The following is a 14,914-nucleotide window of genomic DNA, read 5'->3' on the forward strand; positions in this document are numbered from 1 at the left end:
GACACCCTCCACTAGACCACATTGCCCAAAGCCCCATCCAACCTGGCCTTGAACACTTCCAGGGATGGGGCCTCCACAACATCTCTGGGCAACCTGTTCCAGTGCCTCACCACTCTCACAGTAAAGAATTTCTTTCTAACATCTAATCTAAATCGACCCTCCTTCAGCTTAAACCCATTACCCCTTGTCCTGTCACTACACTCCCTGATAAACAGTCCCTCTCCAGCTTTCCTGTAGGCCCCTTCAGGTACTGGAAAGCCACAATTAGATCTCCCCGGAGCCTTCTCTTCTGCAGGCTGAACAACCCCAACTATCTCAGCCTGTCCTCATAGGAGAGGTGCTCCAGCCCTCTGATCAGCTTCATGGCCCTCCTCTGGACTCTGTCCAACTGCTCGATGTCTCTCCTGTACTGGGGACCCCAGAGCTGGACGTACTCCAGGTGGGGTCTCACAAGAGCAGAGCAGAGGGGCAGGATCACCTCCCTTGACCTGCTGGTCACGCTGGTTTTGATGCAGCCCAGGACATGGTTGGCTTTCTGGGTTCTGAGCGCACATGGCCGGCTTGTGTCCAGCTTTTCATTTGCCAGTACCCCCAAGTCCTTCTCTGTGGGGCTGCTTTCTATCCATTCCTCGCCCAGCCTATAGCTGTGCTTGGGATTGCGCCGACCCACATGCAGGACCTTGCACTTGGCCTTGCTGAACCTCATGAGGTTCACATGGGCCTACCTCTTGATCTTGTCCAGGTCCCTCTGGATGGCATCCTTCCATTCAGGTGTGTTGACCACACCACTCAGCTTGGTGTCACCTGCAGACTTGCTGAGGGTGCACTCGATCCCATTGTCCATGTCAACGACAAAGATGTTGAACAGTGCCAGTCCCAGTACCGATGCCTGAGGGACGCCACTCATCACCGTTCTCCACTTGGACATTGAGCCGTTGCCCACAACTCTTTGAGTGCGACCATCCAGCCAATTCCTTATCCACCAAGTGGTCCATCCATCGAATCCATGTCTCTCCAATTTAGAAACAAGGATGTCATGCGGGACAGTGTCAAATGCCTTGCACAAGTCCAGGTAGATGACGTCAGTTGCCCTTCCCTTGTCCACCGATGCTGTAACCCCATCATAGAAGGCCACCAAGTTTGTCAGGCATGATTTGCCCTTACTGAAGCCGTGTTGGCTGTCACCAATCACCTCCTTGTTTTCCATGTGCCTGAGCATAGTCTCCAGGAGGGTCTGCTCCATGATCTTGCCAGGCACGGAGGTGAGACTGACTGTCCTGGAGTTCCCTGGGTCTTCCTTTTTACCCTTCTTAAAAAATGGGGGTTATGTTCCCCCTCTTCCAGTCGGCAGGAACTTCACCAGACTGCCAGGACTTCTCAAATATGATGGAGAGTGGCCTGGCCACTTCATCTGCCAGTTCCCCTTCCCTTATCCACGGACGCTGTAACCCCATCATAGAAGGTCACCAATTTTGTCAGGCACAATTTGCCCCTAGTAAAGCCATTGTTGCTTTACTTTGGAATAGCAGATCTCAGGGCACTGGAGATTCATTCATTTTTCCTCAAAAAATTCCTTTGATAATGCCAGTGATATCTCCACTATTCTGTTCCAGTGCTTAATCGTTTCTGTTTGCTTGGTATCTCAGTGCCTCGCTGCCTAGTGGTCCCATCTTCAGACAGGAATGCATGCTTATTTTGCTGTGTTTTGCTTTATTGCCTGCCTTTCCAGCTGAATGAGCTCATCAGAGCTGGAATGAGATGGTTTAGTCTCTAGACCCTCCTTCTCTGAGCTTCTTCAAGCTGCTACTGCCACTTGGGACCACTTTCTCTAGGCATCAGCAGAGTTGTCCTAGAGGAGGGCTTCTCGTCTGCTTTGACTTGCCAGAGCTGCACAGTACACAGGCAAAATCCTGCCTTAGCTTCACAGAAGAGATGAAGTCGGGTTGCACCAGCCAAACCCAGTCTTAGACAATTGCAGTAGAGTAAACAGTGTCCAGCAAAGAAGTAATCGATTTTGAAAAGATGGGACTTGGGCTTGTGGCAGGTCCCTGGGCTCTGATTTGCAAGAAAACATCAACAGGAAAACTGGAACAATGGTCGATTGGCCCTGTAAGTTCTGAACATATGCACATGAACATCCAGTAGGAAAAAGCTTAATGCTTCATGATTAAAGATGACAGGGTAGGGACAAAATGAACTCTGGAGATTGGGAAGATGTACACAGAAGTTGGACTCTGCTGCTGTTTGCCCACAGGTATTGCTCCAGAGAAACAGCTGCACAGCATCTTCTCAGAGCTGAGTCAGACCAGCTGTACAGGGTAGGATGCACACAAACACAAATGTTTCAGACACAAGGCTTTTTTGTTTTTCTCTCTCCTTCCACAGCTGCCCAGCATACTTCAGATTTACTGGAGGCAAACATTGCTAGGCCATAAATGCAGAAGCTTCTCTAGCCTCAAGACGAAAATGCAAGAATAAAGCTTTGTGTCCTCCAACCTTTTATCTATGAAAAAGCCCAGCAAATACCATGGAGGGAGCTTTAGCAAAGGAGGTCAAAAAGTCCATCTGGATCTTTCTGCATCCTCGTCATTCCTAGAGCTACCCTTAGAGAAGCGATCCATAGGTTAATTTATCACTGTGTAAATAAAATATCCCCCAACTTCTTTTACCACTAGCCTTTCTGAGTAAACATAAATATCCTGTGGTTGAGTGCAGCTGAAGAGCATCTAAGGTTTATATACAGCAGCTATTGCTATTGTGTCTGAATGGTGAGGAAAAGGTCAAAGCAAAATGATTTTATTCTCTCCCCAGTTAGAAAAATTGCTTTGTGTGTTCGTTTGGGGGCTTGGGGGTTTTGTTTTGTTTGGGGTGGGGTTTTTTGTTTGGGGTTTTGGGGTTTTTTTTTTTGGAGAGGGGCACAGAATTTGATCTTCTTTCCTCTTACAGGGCTGTTTCTTTCAGGATGCCCACACCATATTTTATGTTTTCTACATCTTGAATCCTCAAATGTTTTGCGGGATTAATTAGAACAATTCATTTTCTCATCCAGCAAAGCCTTTCACTATCCTTTATACTGGTTTTTTTTTTTTCCTTTGTCAAAGAATGTCACTTGAGGATGCTTTAACTTTACTGTTTGTTTGATGTCTTTGCTCTGCAGGATCTGACGACACCCTCCATCACATGGTCTCCATTTGTCTATATTTCCTGCATAGACAGCTGTCCCTTCAATGGGTTTAAGACCCTATGGAGACTACTGAGGTTTTTACAATGAAGCTCCAAGCATCTCACTTTCTGATTCAAACTCTTCATTTTCACTTCAGATGGTATTTTTCATAATAAAACACACACAGTTTCCATGAACTTTATTTCATGATGGACCTAGTTTTTTCTTCTGACTCCAGACCTTTTTTATAAATTTTCTCAACATTTTGCTAAATATTTAGAATTTATCATTAAAACCTCCATCTTTGAGACAATTGCCTAAATAATGTTCGTGATTCTTACATTCCCTTCCATTTGTGTCTCATTTTCAGCGTTTGAGGGGCCAAAGGTTTTTGTGTCGACTACATGTAAACACTGTGTAAAGGGAGAAAACTCACATTCTGGCAGTTATATATGGCATATGGCATAGATGGAGCCTCAGGTGCTGGAGCCTGAAAAGTTGCCATTTTACACCCCTGCACACACAAGCTTTATTCAGCAGTGAAACATCCATAGGTTTCAGAGTTAACTGAGAAATGTATAATCCTAACAACATGAGGTGAAAACCTAAATACTAAATTCCAGCTTTGCAGGGAGAAGATGAGAAATCCACATCATATCCTTCAGCCCTGGGGAAATGGCTCCCAAGTCACGCACAAAAAAAATTGCTTTGTATTGTTTGGGACTGAATCAGCTCAGAGGATATGTCTACCTAAATATTTGAAGGTTCTTTTGCCATCACCAAGACCAGAGGTGCTTTCCCTTCAGAATGTCTCCATAAGCAGAAGATTCAGAGCAAGCCGGACTTCATGTGTCTGAACTCATTTATGGGTTTAATGCAACAGTGGAAAAATAGATATAGGGTCATGCATGGCCAGAGTCGATGAGGATGCAAGCTAAGGGCAGGCAGAGAAGGGGACAAGCACTTGACAAATCAAGAAATGAGCCATGTTGCTCTGGGCTGCTCCTCAGACAGTCCTGTAGAGTCATGCAAACAGAGTTCTTACCTCCACCTTCAAGACAGGATGTGGTAGCAGGACCTAAATAACAGCAAGCTTTCCAGTTCCCAGAAGGAAATCCTATAGCTAAAGCAGCTTTCAAAAACTGAGTCCTGCAGTTCTAGGAAATGGTTAAAACTATTTTTACAATTACTTTTCTATATGCTTATATAGATGTATAATATTTATATATTTATATTTTATATATAATATTTGGGTTATATATATTTTTATATGTTTATACTTATATACACTTATATGTGTGTGTATAAATTATATATGCATATATTACAAATGGTTAAGCAATCTTGAAATGTTGTGCTTACCCCACAGATTTAATAGTAAACTTTAACCAGGAAGACACCACGGGCAGCCTGACTCCTGGTCTTCTGTTCTAAACATTGGTATTTTCCCTCTTACGAGTGTTAACATTTCTCCAGCCAACATAAAGTGTTTATTCTGCAGATAAGTCAGAAAAGGGAAAGCCTTGTCTGCTCTCATGGTTGTTACACTGACAGCATTTTCCTTGTGGTTTGATTTAACACAAAGCTACAAATGCCCTCTGTAAGTACCAAATTGTTACACCTACACTGAGTAAACATAATACAACTTGCTTTTGCTGAAACATGATGGTTTTCTCCTGTCTGCTTTGTACCTTCTTGAAGGCAAACCAGGTCATGAAGTCCTGAAGATCAGTCAGTTCATTTCTAACCATGGCTGTAGATCTTACCAGATCCTGTCCTTCAGAACATCAACTGAACTATCTAATACAGAGACTTTTTTTCTTTCTTTTTCTTTTTGTGTGTAGATCCTTCCATTTGATTGGAGCGCCTGTGGTAATGATAATCCATTGACAAAAACAGCAACAGGGATATTTTAAATTTCTTTTTTACAGACCAAACTCTACTAGTGAGGTTGATGCCTAAAAAACGTCTGTATAACCCAGGCATGAGATCTCTGTAGGTCAGCTATTTTTCTTCCGCAGACACACAAACCTAAAGGAAGGGTAGTGCCAAAAGTACCATCTTGATCATATAAATTTACACTGCGGCTGTGCCTCCCGTCTCTCCTTAATGGCAGTAGCAGGGCTGTACAAAGCCTGCTCAGCTAGAGGTGTCGTGGCTTTTTAGCTGATGAGACAGAGCTCCCTTCCCCACGCTCTCTACTGACAGCTCTCCTGACTGAGAAGGCTGCAGTGGGTGGTCTGATATTCTTTGGCTACCCCAGACCCACAAGGAGGAGATCGTTAATGAGTACCCAGGGGGGCCATATAGCTGCTATTAAATAGGGGGAAGGTTAGGTTTGGTTGCGTTTGGTTTGTGCTATTTGGTGAAAACAAGACAAGAAGGACCAGATTTGTGATAACATTGGGAAATCTTTAGAATAACTGGTGTGCCAATTCCAAAAATATTACCATTTGTGTGGTAGAAGTCAGAATCACGATATTTTGTTTCTAAAGTCAGATGAGTTTTAAATTAAAAACATTTTGCTTGTCTGGTTTTTTTAGACCTCGTGCTCATCTGTTACGACTGTGAGAGCTGGAAACATTATGATCTGAGACTCCAGAGTTTAAAGAATACACGCAGGCTGATAATCAAACAATTTATGAGTACCTACGATGTTATACATTTTCATTAGCCCTTTCCTTTTAATGATGCTGTGATTCTGTAGCAAATGAAGCAGGTGAAGTATCTCCACTGGGAATGACTCAGGGATTAAACGCTGTCAGGGGATTAGGGTGGTCATTCTTCTCGCAGCAATGCAGGGAGCTCAAAAAACCTCTGGATGGGGCTAGATCTGTTGATATGAGAAGTCTTGGACTGCGTAACAGGAGGTGGCCTCAGGTGGCTTGGAAGCTGTCTCAGATAATGGTTAACATAAATTGCCTGAGATGCTGCAGCAGCGGTGGTGGTGGTGTGTTCTGTGCAGCATGACCCTGCTAACATAAATTCAAAGAGACTATGGGAAAAATGTTTGTGTTAAGAATAAAATTTGTTTTAAAAATAGATGGTGAAATAAAAAGCATGAAAGTAGACACTTCAAAAGACATTTCACAGCAAATGATATCTCACATTGTGTTTCACATTAGGAATTGCACTGTATTTTAGTACTTTTTCTGCAATTTATCATCCCAAGGAGTCCCTCAGAACATTCCTTACATGACCCTCAGAGCTTCTGTCAAAATCCAGTTGCAAACCTATTTCATATGGGAGGCAGGAGTTTATGTTGTTAATTAGTAAGGCCAACTCGACGATGAGCTCATGGTCCCAGAGGCAGCAATAAATTGTTCTAATCTCTGTTAAGAAATGAGTTCTCCTTTTTCTGCTGGAAAACTAATGTATGAAAACAAAGCTGTAATGTTGTGCTGCGAGGATAAGTCGGTATCTTGTCCAATGACAGCAAAAATAAATTATTCAAATGACAAGATGATGTGCCTGAAGTCCTTGTTACCAGAACTGAGGTTAGCCAATTGAAGTGTGCTCCGTAAAGCAGCTGAACTCCATGGAAGAAGCAAACCTCTTGAATCGAGGTGTCAGGGCTGTGGACCCAACAGTCTGCAAGTCCTTTCCTCTGTCATCAACACAGGCAAAGGTTGTGGGACCTTGAGAAGAAATTGTCAACACGCGTGTTTTCAATGACTGACCTTCTCACAAGGAGAGGCACAGACTATGCTCACCTGCATGAGTTTCAGGCAACTGGTTTTAAGTCATTTCCCTTAGCGTGTGCTGCTGTTGAGTGCACTTGCTGTGCCAAAGACTGAAATAGTTCCAGTACTCATAGGAGTGGCAACTGCTACTAAGGGACTTCAGCAGATAGTGGGACATGTTTGCAGAGATCTAGTGGGAATAGATCCGGGTACCACTACCCTGTTCCTTCGCTTTTCAGATTACCCATCTCCCACAGAACCTGGAAAAGAGCAAGTGAGTGCTCCTCAGTGGAAAGTAACCTTAGTTAAGCGGTCTATGACAATTATTTATACCAAGCTGACAGAGTTTGCACTGATATGTTTGAAGATCGTTCATGTGATCAGTCCTAGGAGCTTTGCTCAGGAGGTAGCAGAGGGACAACGTGCCAGTGATGACCAATAACTCTTAGACTCTTCTTCAAGAGGGTGTCTGACCATTCCCACAGTTAGCTGGATAGAAAAGCAACATGCAGTGTGTGCTAAGAGCATGCGATGTCTGAAAGCAGCAAGTGTTGTCCAAGTATTTTTAGGGGACCCCTGGTATATAACACTAGTGCCATAATATCTGCAAGTGGAAAATTTCATCTTCTTGACAATAACCAGGCTGACAACAATATACAGGAGTTGTGGCATTTCTAGCAATCAGAGATGTGGTAATAGCGTTGTTAAGTTATTTAGGAAGGCTGTGAGTTTTGCTCCTTGACATAGATGTTTATCACTTTTTATTGCATGCAGTTCTGTACCAGCAGGTCAGATTATGATTACTAGGAGTTAACCATAGTATGATAACCTGGAGGTCAGGGCTTCACTGTGCTAAAAAGTGTGGAGGTATAACAAAGAATGATCTCTGTCCCAGAAGCCTGGCACTCAAACTAGAGGGTTATTGGCTAGAAAGGTGATAAAACAAACAGCCCTGGGGAGCAGAGGGAACATAAAACAGTGCAGAGGCAGCCAGGAAAACAAGGATCACATCAAACCAAGTGTGAGCTGCAGGAGATTCTCTTCAAGTTTCTGAAATGCCTCACTGACACAATAAATTTTCCAATAGATTGAACTTTTACTGTAAGTTCAATGTGTATGTTGTGGACACACATGAGAATTTGGTTCGTCTCCAGACTTTTTAAAAAAGGAAAGGGAATGACACAGAATGTGTTTGGGCTTGCAGTTGCAAAAAAATAAGTTATCCTGTATCATTATGCTAAGTACTATTTGAACACAAAGGTAATTTATCCTTAATCTCTTCCTTTATCATAGTCACAAGTAAGGAAAAAAATGCTGAGTACATCCAAAGTACCCCTCTGTCAGGGACAGATTGTTTCCCACAGTTCATGTATTAATACTTTTCCACCCTACCTGCAAAAGAACTTTGCTGTTCTTGCTCTGAAAGTCAGGAGTACATTTGTAGTAGCCTCTGCTTATTTTCCTATACTCTATTTCTACATAGCTGGATAGTTTCTCTCTATCCAGTAAGTTTGTGGCCTTCAAATAGTGTGGGGTTTTGTTAATACGGTTTTAACCAAAGAACACCTGCTGTTCTTGATTTACACATTGATCCCTGCAGCTCATTGATCACTTTTCTTATTTTTGTCTGCACTCCTGATACTAATAGTGTCAGAATCTTTTTAGCAATATAAGGCCTGGGACTCATTGCAAAAATGCTGCTGACACAGCTCCGGTGGTATACTCTGAGATTTCTACGTCTCTTCACCCCAAGATAGGATTCCTTTGCATGTACCCGCTCTCTTTTACTCACTTGCTACGGTACACTCTCCAAAGCAGTGTTGTGTGCTCCTTGGATGTAACACACTAAGCAAGAGAAATTACAGATTCATTAAAACTGTGGCCAGAAATACTAATTTTAAGCACAATGGTTCCTCAAGTTTTGACACTTTCCCTTCAAAGCAATCCAAAGAAAGACTGCAAGGGTGAGAGGCAGGGTGGCGATGGAGAAGCCAGCAGACAAACAAAAGTTTGGGAAACTTAACAGAAAACCTCCTACACCTTCTTCAGTACACAATCACTGTACAGTCTCAGAGGCACTTCTCATTCCTGGGAGAGATTCGCTGGGCTGTGGTGAAGCTTGCAGCTGCAGTGTGCCCTCTTATGGCAACACCAGTTGCTTTCTCTCTCAGTTTCATACAATGGTGTTGCGAAGGGACACAGGGGTTGTCTTGATTTTTTTGTTTTTCTCATTTTAATTTTCCCTGAAAATGAGACACGGGAAGAAAATAGTAACTCTGTATGCTGTGGCATGTTTAGAAAATAGACTTGAAGCTTCAAGTCCAGAGCATCAAGCAGTGTCCTATCTTCCAAAGAAGATGAGATAGTGAACAAAACTAAAAGAGAGGCTAAACGTCATCAGGTTTAGCGTTTGTTGATGACATGTATGGCTTTCATACCAAGGTGTATGTAAAGTGAAAGAGGATTGTTAGTTAAAGGCACTGCATTTAACAGATAACATCAAGTTTGTTGACTGAATGTTTCTGTGCTGGCTCTGTTGCAAGCCAGGCTCTGCATATGTTCGTCTGTATTGCTACAGCATTTTGAGTAAGAGGATGACTAAAGTATTGTCATTATTTTGTAAACATTCTATCATTAGAACAGAACCTGTTTTGAAGATTGTGTTCCCATGGCTTCCTCTGCCTCTGCTTCTGGTACCTTGTTCTCCTCCGATGTTTTGCCTTGTTACTTCTCAAACCTCCCCCCTTCACCACCTTGGAGCCCCTGCTGCAGTGCAGCACTCCTGCAGCCCCCCTGCATTCCCAGCAGGACTCTCCTCCTCTGATCACTGAGGATGCTCCCAGTCTCATGGCATTTTCCAACCCACAAAATCATAGTTGGAGTATTCTGGTACTCATATAGCTCATCCTTTCACATCTTTCGGATCAGAACAGCCACATCATTCTTGCTTATTTAATATTGGCCCTCTGCTCATTGAATGTTTAGAAGCACACAGAATTCCCTGAGACTGTGGCATTAATGCCTTTTACTGCAGTGGTTGGCACTGTCAAATAAAAGAGGCATCCTTCCCAATTTCCTGGTCAGCCTTAGAGACCCGATATATTCTGACCACTTCAAGTTTCCAGTTCCAAAACTGATCCAAACTCATGTGCCTGAGGAAAATAAATGCATTCCCCTGCCAGGCTCCTGGCTTCTCCATCAGAATAAAAACTGGCACCACATGGTGGTATGTGCGAGTCCTCTCCGATGACACTGCATGCTCCGAGCACAGACTATTCCTGGGATGACCCATCATCCTGGGGTGCAGGTTCATAATGGTGCCCAGGAGCCATGCACGCACACCCTGGTATTTCTGACTGCAATGTGTTTGTGTTTCTACTTTCCCTCTGGTTCATTGCCTTTTGTATTTACTTCAGCGTGCCCATTCACCTTAACATAAAAAATCAAATAAGAAAACAGTTGAAACGCTTTTTCTGTCAATCAGGCAGCTTCTGCTGCAGCTCATTCTGCTGCAGAATCTTCCTAAAATCTGTCCTTCATTACGATAATATAATAATCAGGCAGTTCCAATACCTCTGATTATTGATGCGAAGACTGATGATATTTGCTACCAAAAGGCAAAAATAGTCTTTAGAAACTAGAAACCCACCTGGAGGCTCACTTTGGATTTCAGCTGAACCAAAACCCACTGGAATGGTGCAAAAAACCTATGATAAAGCTATCCGAAATGTGGCGATTACCTTGGCCCTGCTTGCCTTAGAAATGAGGAGTGTAAGTTGATGCTGTCTGGAGTTACACCACTTCTACCTAGCCCTTGGGAACACAGTTGCATGGCCCTTAAATGTTCCTTTTGTACTTTCTGTTTGATGATTTGACAGGAATTTTGTAATTAAGTCAGCTTCCCTCGCCAAGTTACAGTTTTCTGTGTCACAAGAAATGCTTTTTATGATAGACGGGGAGCAAGGATATCAGAATCCAGCCATTCTTATTAACCTGCACAGAAGCAGTTGAGAGTTTCACTTTTTAGCATCATTCCCCCTGGTGTGTGCTTGTTTGTTCTTCAAGCCTCACATTTATTTTCCTGTTTACAGTAAGGTTTGTGCTGGGGAGGAGACTGCTGGCGGGGAAGCTCTAGGAGGAACAGAAAGGTTTCTATGCCTTTGAGATGTTTGTTCACATACTCCCAGCTTGATATACAGCAAACAAATGCTTCACACAATAAGGATCTTGTGGGCTACAGGGCCCAGTCCTTTACTGTCTCTGGTAATCATAAAACATAATGCTTTCTACCGAACGCCTCAATCTTTCTTAGCGTTATGGTAAGAGGTTTTTCTATAGCTGCTCTAATTGGAAGGGTGTGCCAGAGCTTACAGCTCTCAAAGTCAGAAAACGTCTCTTAATTTCCAGACTGAATTTATGGCTAGCTTATAATCACCTGGAACTATCAATGACCAGATGGTAGATGGAGACCAGTGATGAGTGGTGTTCCTCAGGGGTCCATATTGGGACCAGTACTGTTTAATATCTTCATCAATGACACAGACAGTGGGATCGAGTGCACCCTCAGCAAGTCTGCAGGTGACACCAAGCTGAGTGGTGTGGTCAACACACCTGAACGGAAGGATGCCATCCAGAGGGACCTGGACAAGATCAAGTGGTAGGCCCATGTGAACCTCATGAGGTTCAGCAAGGCCAAGTTGTGTTGGGTTTGCGTGGCAAGGTTTTGGTAGCGGGGGGGCTACAGGGGTGGCTTCTGTGAGAAGCTGCTAGAAGCTTCCCCTGTGTCTGATAGAGCCAATGCCAGCCGGCTCCAATATGGGCCCGCCGCTGGCCAAGGCCAAGCCCATCAGTGCCTCTGTGATAACATATTTAAGAAGAAGATAAACACTTAGAGAGGGGGAGCTTTTGCAGCCAGAGAGAGGAGTGAGAAGATGTAAGAAACTCTGCAGACACCAAGGTCAGTGCAGAAGGAGGGGCAGGAGGTGCTCCAGGCACCGGAGCAGAGATCCCCCTGCAGCCCGTGGTGAAGACCATGGTGAAGCAGGCTGTCCCCCTGCAGCCCATGGAGGAAGGATGAGGGGGTGTAGAGATTCCACCTGCAGCCCGTGGAGGACCCCACGCCGGAGCAGGTGGAGGCACCTGAAGGAGGCTGTGGCCCGTGGGAAGCCCATGCTGGAGCAAGTTCCTGGCCGGACCGGTGGACCCGTGAAGAGGGGAGCCCATGCCGGGGCAGGTTTGCTGGCAGGACTTGTGACCCCGTGGGGGACCCCATGCTGGAGCAGCTTGCTCCTGAAGGTCTGCACCCCGTGAGAGGGACTCCATGCTGGAGCAGGGGAACGATGAGAGGAGTCCTCCCCCTGAGGATGAAGAAGCGGCAGAAACACCGTGAGATGAACTGACCGTAACCCCCACTCCCCGTCCTCCTGTGCCGCTGAGGGGGGGGAAGGTTGAAGCCGGGAGTGAAGTTGAGCCCGGGAAGATGGGAGGGGTGGGGGGAGGTGTTTTAAGAGTTGATTTTATTTCTCATTCCTCTACTCTGTTTTGTTTAGTAATAAATTAGATGAATTCCCTCTCTAAGTTCGGTCTGTTTTGCTCGTGACGATGATTAGTGAGTGATCTCTCCCTGTCCTTATCTCGCCCCACAAGCATTTCGTTATGCCTTTTTCTCCCCTGTCTAGTGAATGAGGGGAGTGAGAGAGCGGCTCTGGTGGGCACCTGGCCTCCAGCCAGGGTCAACCCACCACACAAGTGCAAGGTCCTGCACATGGATGGGGGCAACCCCCAGTATCAATACAAGCTGGGAGATGAAGGGATTGAGAGCAGTCCTGCGGAGAAGGACTTGGGGGTACTGGCAAATGAAAAGCTGGACACAAGCCAGCCATGTGCGCTCACAACCCAGAAAGCCAACCGTGTCCTGGGCTGCATCAAAACCAGCGTGACCAGCAGGTCAAGGGAGGTGATTCTGCCCTTCTACTCCGCTCTCATGAGACCCCACCTGGAGTATTGCATCCAGCTCTGGGGTCCCCAGTACAAGAAAGACATGGAGCTCTTGGAGTGAGTCCAGAGAAGGCCTACAAAAATGATCAGAGGGATGGAACACCTCTCCTATGAGGACAGGCTGAGATAGTTGGGGTTGTTCAGCCTGGAGAAGAGAAGGCTCCAGGGAGACCTTATTGCAGCCTTTCAATACTTAAAGAGAGCTTATATGAAAGATGAGGGCTGACTTTTTTTGTAGGGCCTGTTGTGATAGGATGGGGCGTAATGGTTTTAAACTAGTTTTCAGACTAGGTATAAGGAAGAAATTTTTTTACAATGAGGGTGGTGAAACACTGGAACATGTTGCCCAGAGAGGTGGTAGATGCCCCATCCCTGGAAACATTCAAGGTCAGGCTGGATGGGGCTCTGAGCAACCTGATCTAGCTGAAGATGTCCCTGTTCATTGCAGGGGGGTTGGACTAGATGGCCTTTTACGGTCCCTTCCAACCCAAACTAGTCTATGGTTCTATGATTCTATGATTCTATGATTCTTTACCAACACTGACCTTGGTTTACAATACCTTCTTTTTACTTCCGTTTCATCATACCTTCCCCATCCTTCTCAATGAAACTCCTTCATCTTCTTCTCCTCCTCTTAGTTGCCCTCCCCTGTACCCTGCCTGTACACCTGCTGCCTGGGGTTGCCGTGCTTCATGCACAGCCCTTCACCGCTCCTTCCCTGGGATCGGACCTGTGTGAATGACCACTGGTGACCCCAGTGGCGAAAGGAAAGGGCTGTGTCTCAGAGAGGAAGCTCATCACCCCGCTCTCACCTCTGCTGCCAGTGGCTCTCTGTCAGCATTTACTACTTTCTCAGACTGCATTTGCCTGCCTTCATTCTTCCCTTTTTGTTTTAACATACGTAGAAAATGAAGGTGTGAACACTCTTACTTGAGTCATTACCTTAAGGCTTCTGGTTTTCTTCCTTAGCTTCCCCTCCAGCGGTCCCCAAAATAAGAGAATGAATTCTAAAAGGATAAAAACAATATAGACCTGTGCAAGGAACAGGGAAAACTCTCACCCAAATGAGTGCGAATAGCTGCCAATTCTAGTCTCTTGATTTTTACTTTCAAGGCTGGGAAACTCTCCATATATCTGCAGGGATATAAACGAGCTGATACTGGATAACACTCAAATGAATATGTTCTATAAGAGTTGAAGTATATTTTGCAGAATATGCAAACATAGTCTACTAAAGGACTTTATCCAAAATTGAAACTGAGCACCTATCTCCTCTTAACAATATCATGGAGGAAATGATTCTTTGTAATTCTCTACAATTTAAGCAGAATAAAGCAGAGGAAATTTAGGGGCAAATGGAGCTTGAAAATATACCAAGGTGGGGAGTACACAGTGAGGACACTTGGGCATTGTGGTTGTGCTGGAGCACTGTGTTGGCTCCACTTCCCCAACCATTCACACTGCTGACAGGTTCCCAGGAAGCTCCTTGGTTGTGTCAATATTCACAGGGCATCCTTCTCTCTATAAAACATCACAGTTATTCAGAGTTTTGGCCCAGAAAGATGATGTCTCCTGTAATCAAACCTGTGTGATGGTACAGTGCCTCACAAACTTCACCAAATTTTGCAGATTAATCATTATCTAATTTTTTTATTTTTAATAGAAGCAGTCTCTGTGCTTTCCCAACCAATTGAAGGCTGGAGCATGTCCCTCTGTGTGTGTTCCACTTGTTCATTTCAAGCAAGGATCTGCTTTCCCCCAAAGACATTCTGCTGTGAAAATTGTATTATAATGGATCTATGTTCATTCATGATGCTGACTATGATAATTTATCTGAGGTTACCTACAAATTTCCTTTCCTTTAGAATCATAAAATAGTTTGTGTTGGAACAGACCTTTAAAGGTCATCTGGTCCAACACTCTGCAATGAGCAGGGACATGTAATGAACTCTATGGATTTGGTTATACCTAGAAAGCAAAATGTCATCTGCAGTGACATGTCAATAAAATGTAAATCCAAGAGTTTATTTCAGTAGAGGAAACTATTTCTTAATTTTGTAGAGGAGACAAA

Source organism: Grus americana, chromosome 2, assembly GCF_028858705.1.
Source record: "Grus americana isolate bGruAme1 chromosome 2, bGruAme1.mat, whole genome shotgun sequence".
Classification (NCBI taxonomy): Eukaryota; Metazoa; Chordata; class Aves; order Gruiformes; family Gruidae; genus Grus; species Grus americana.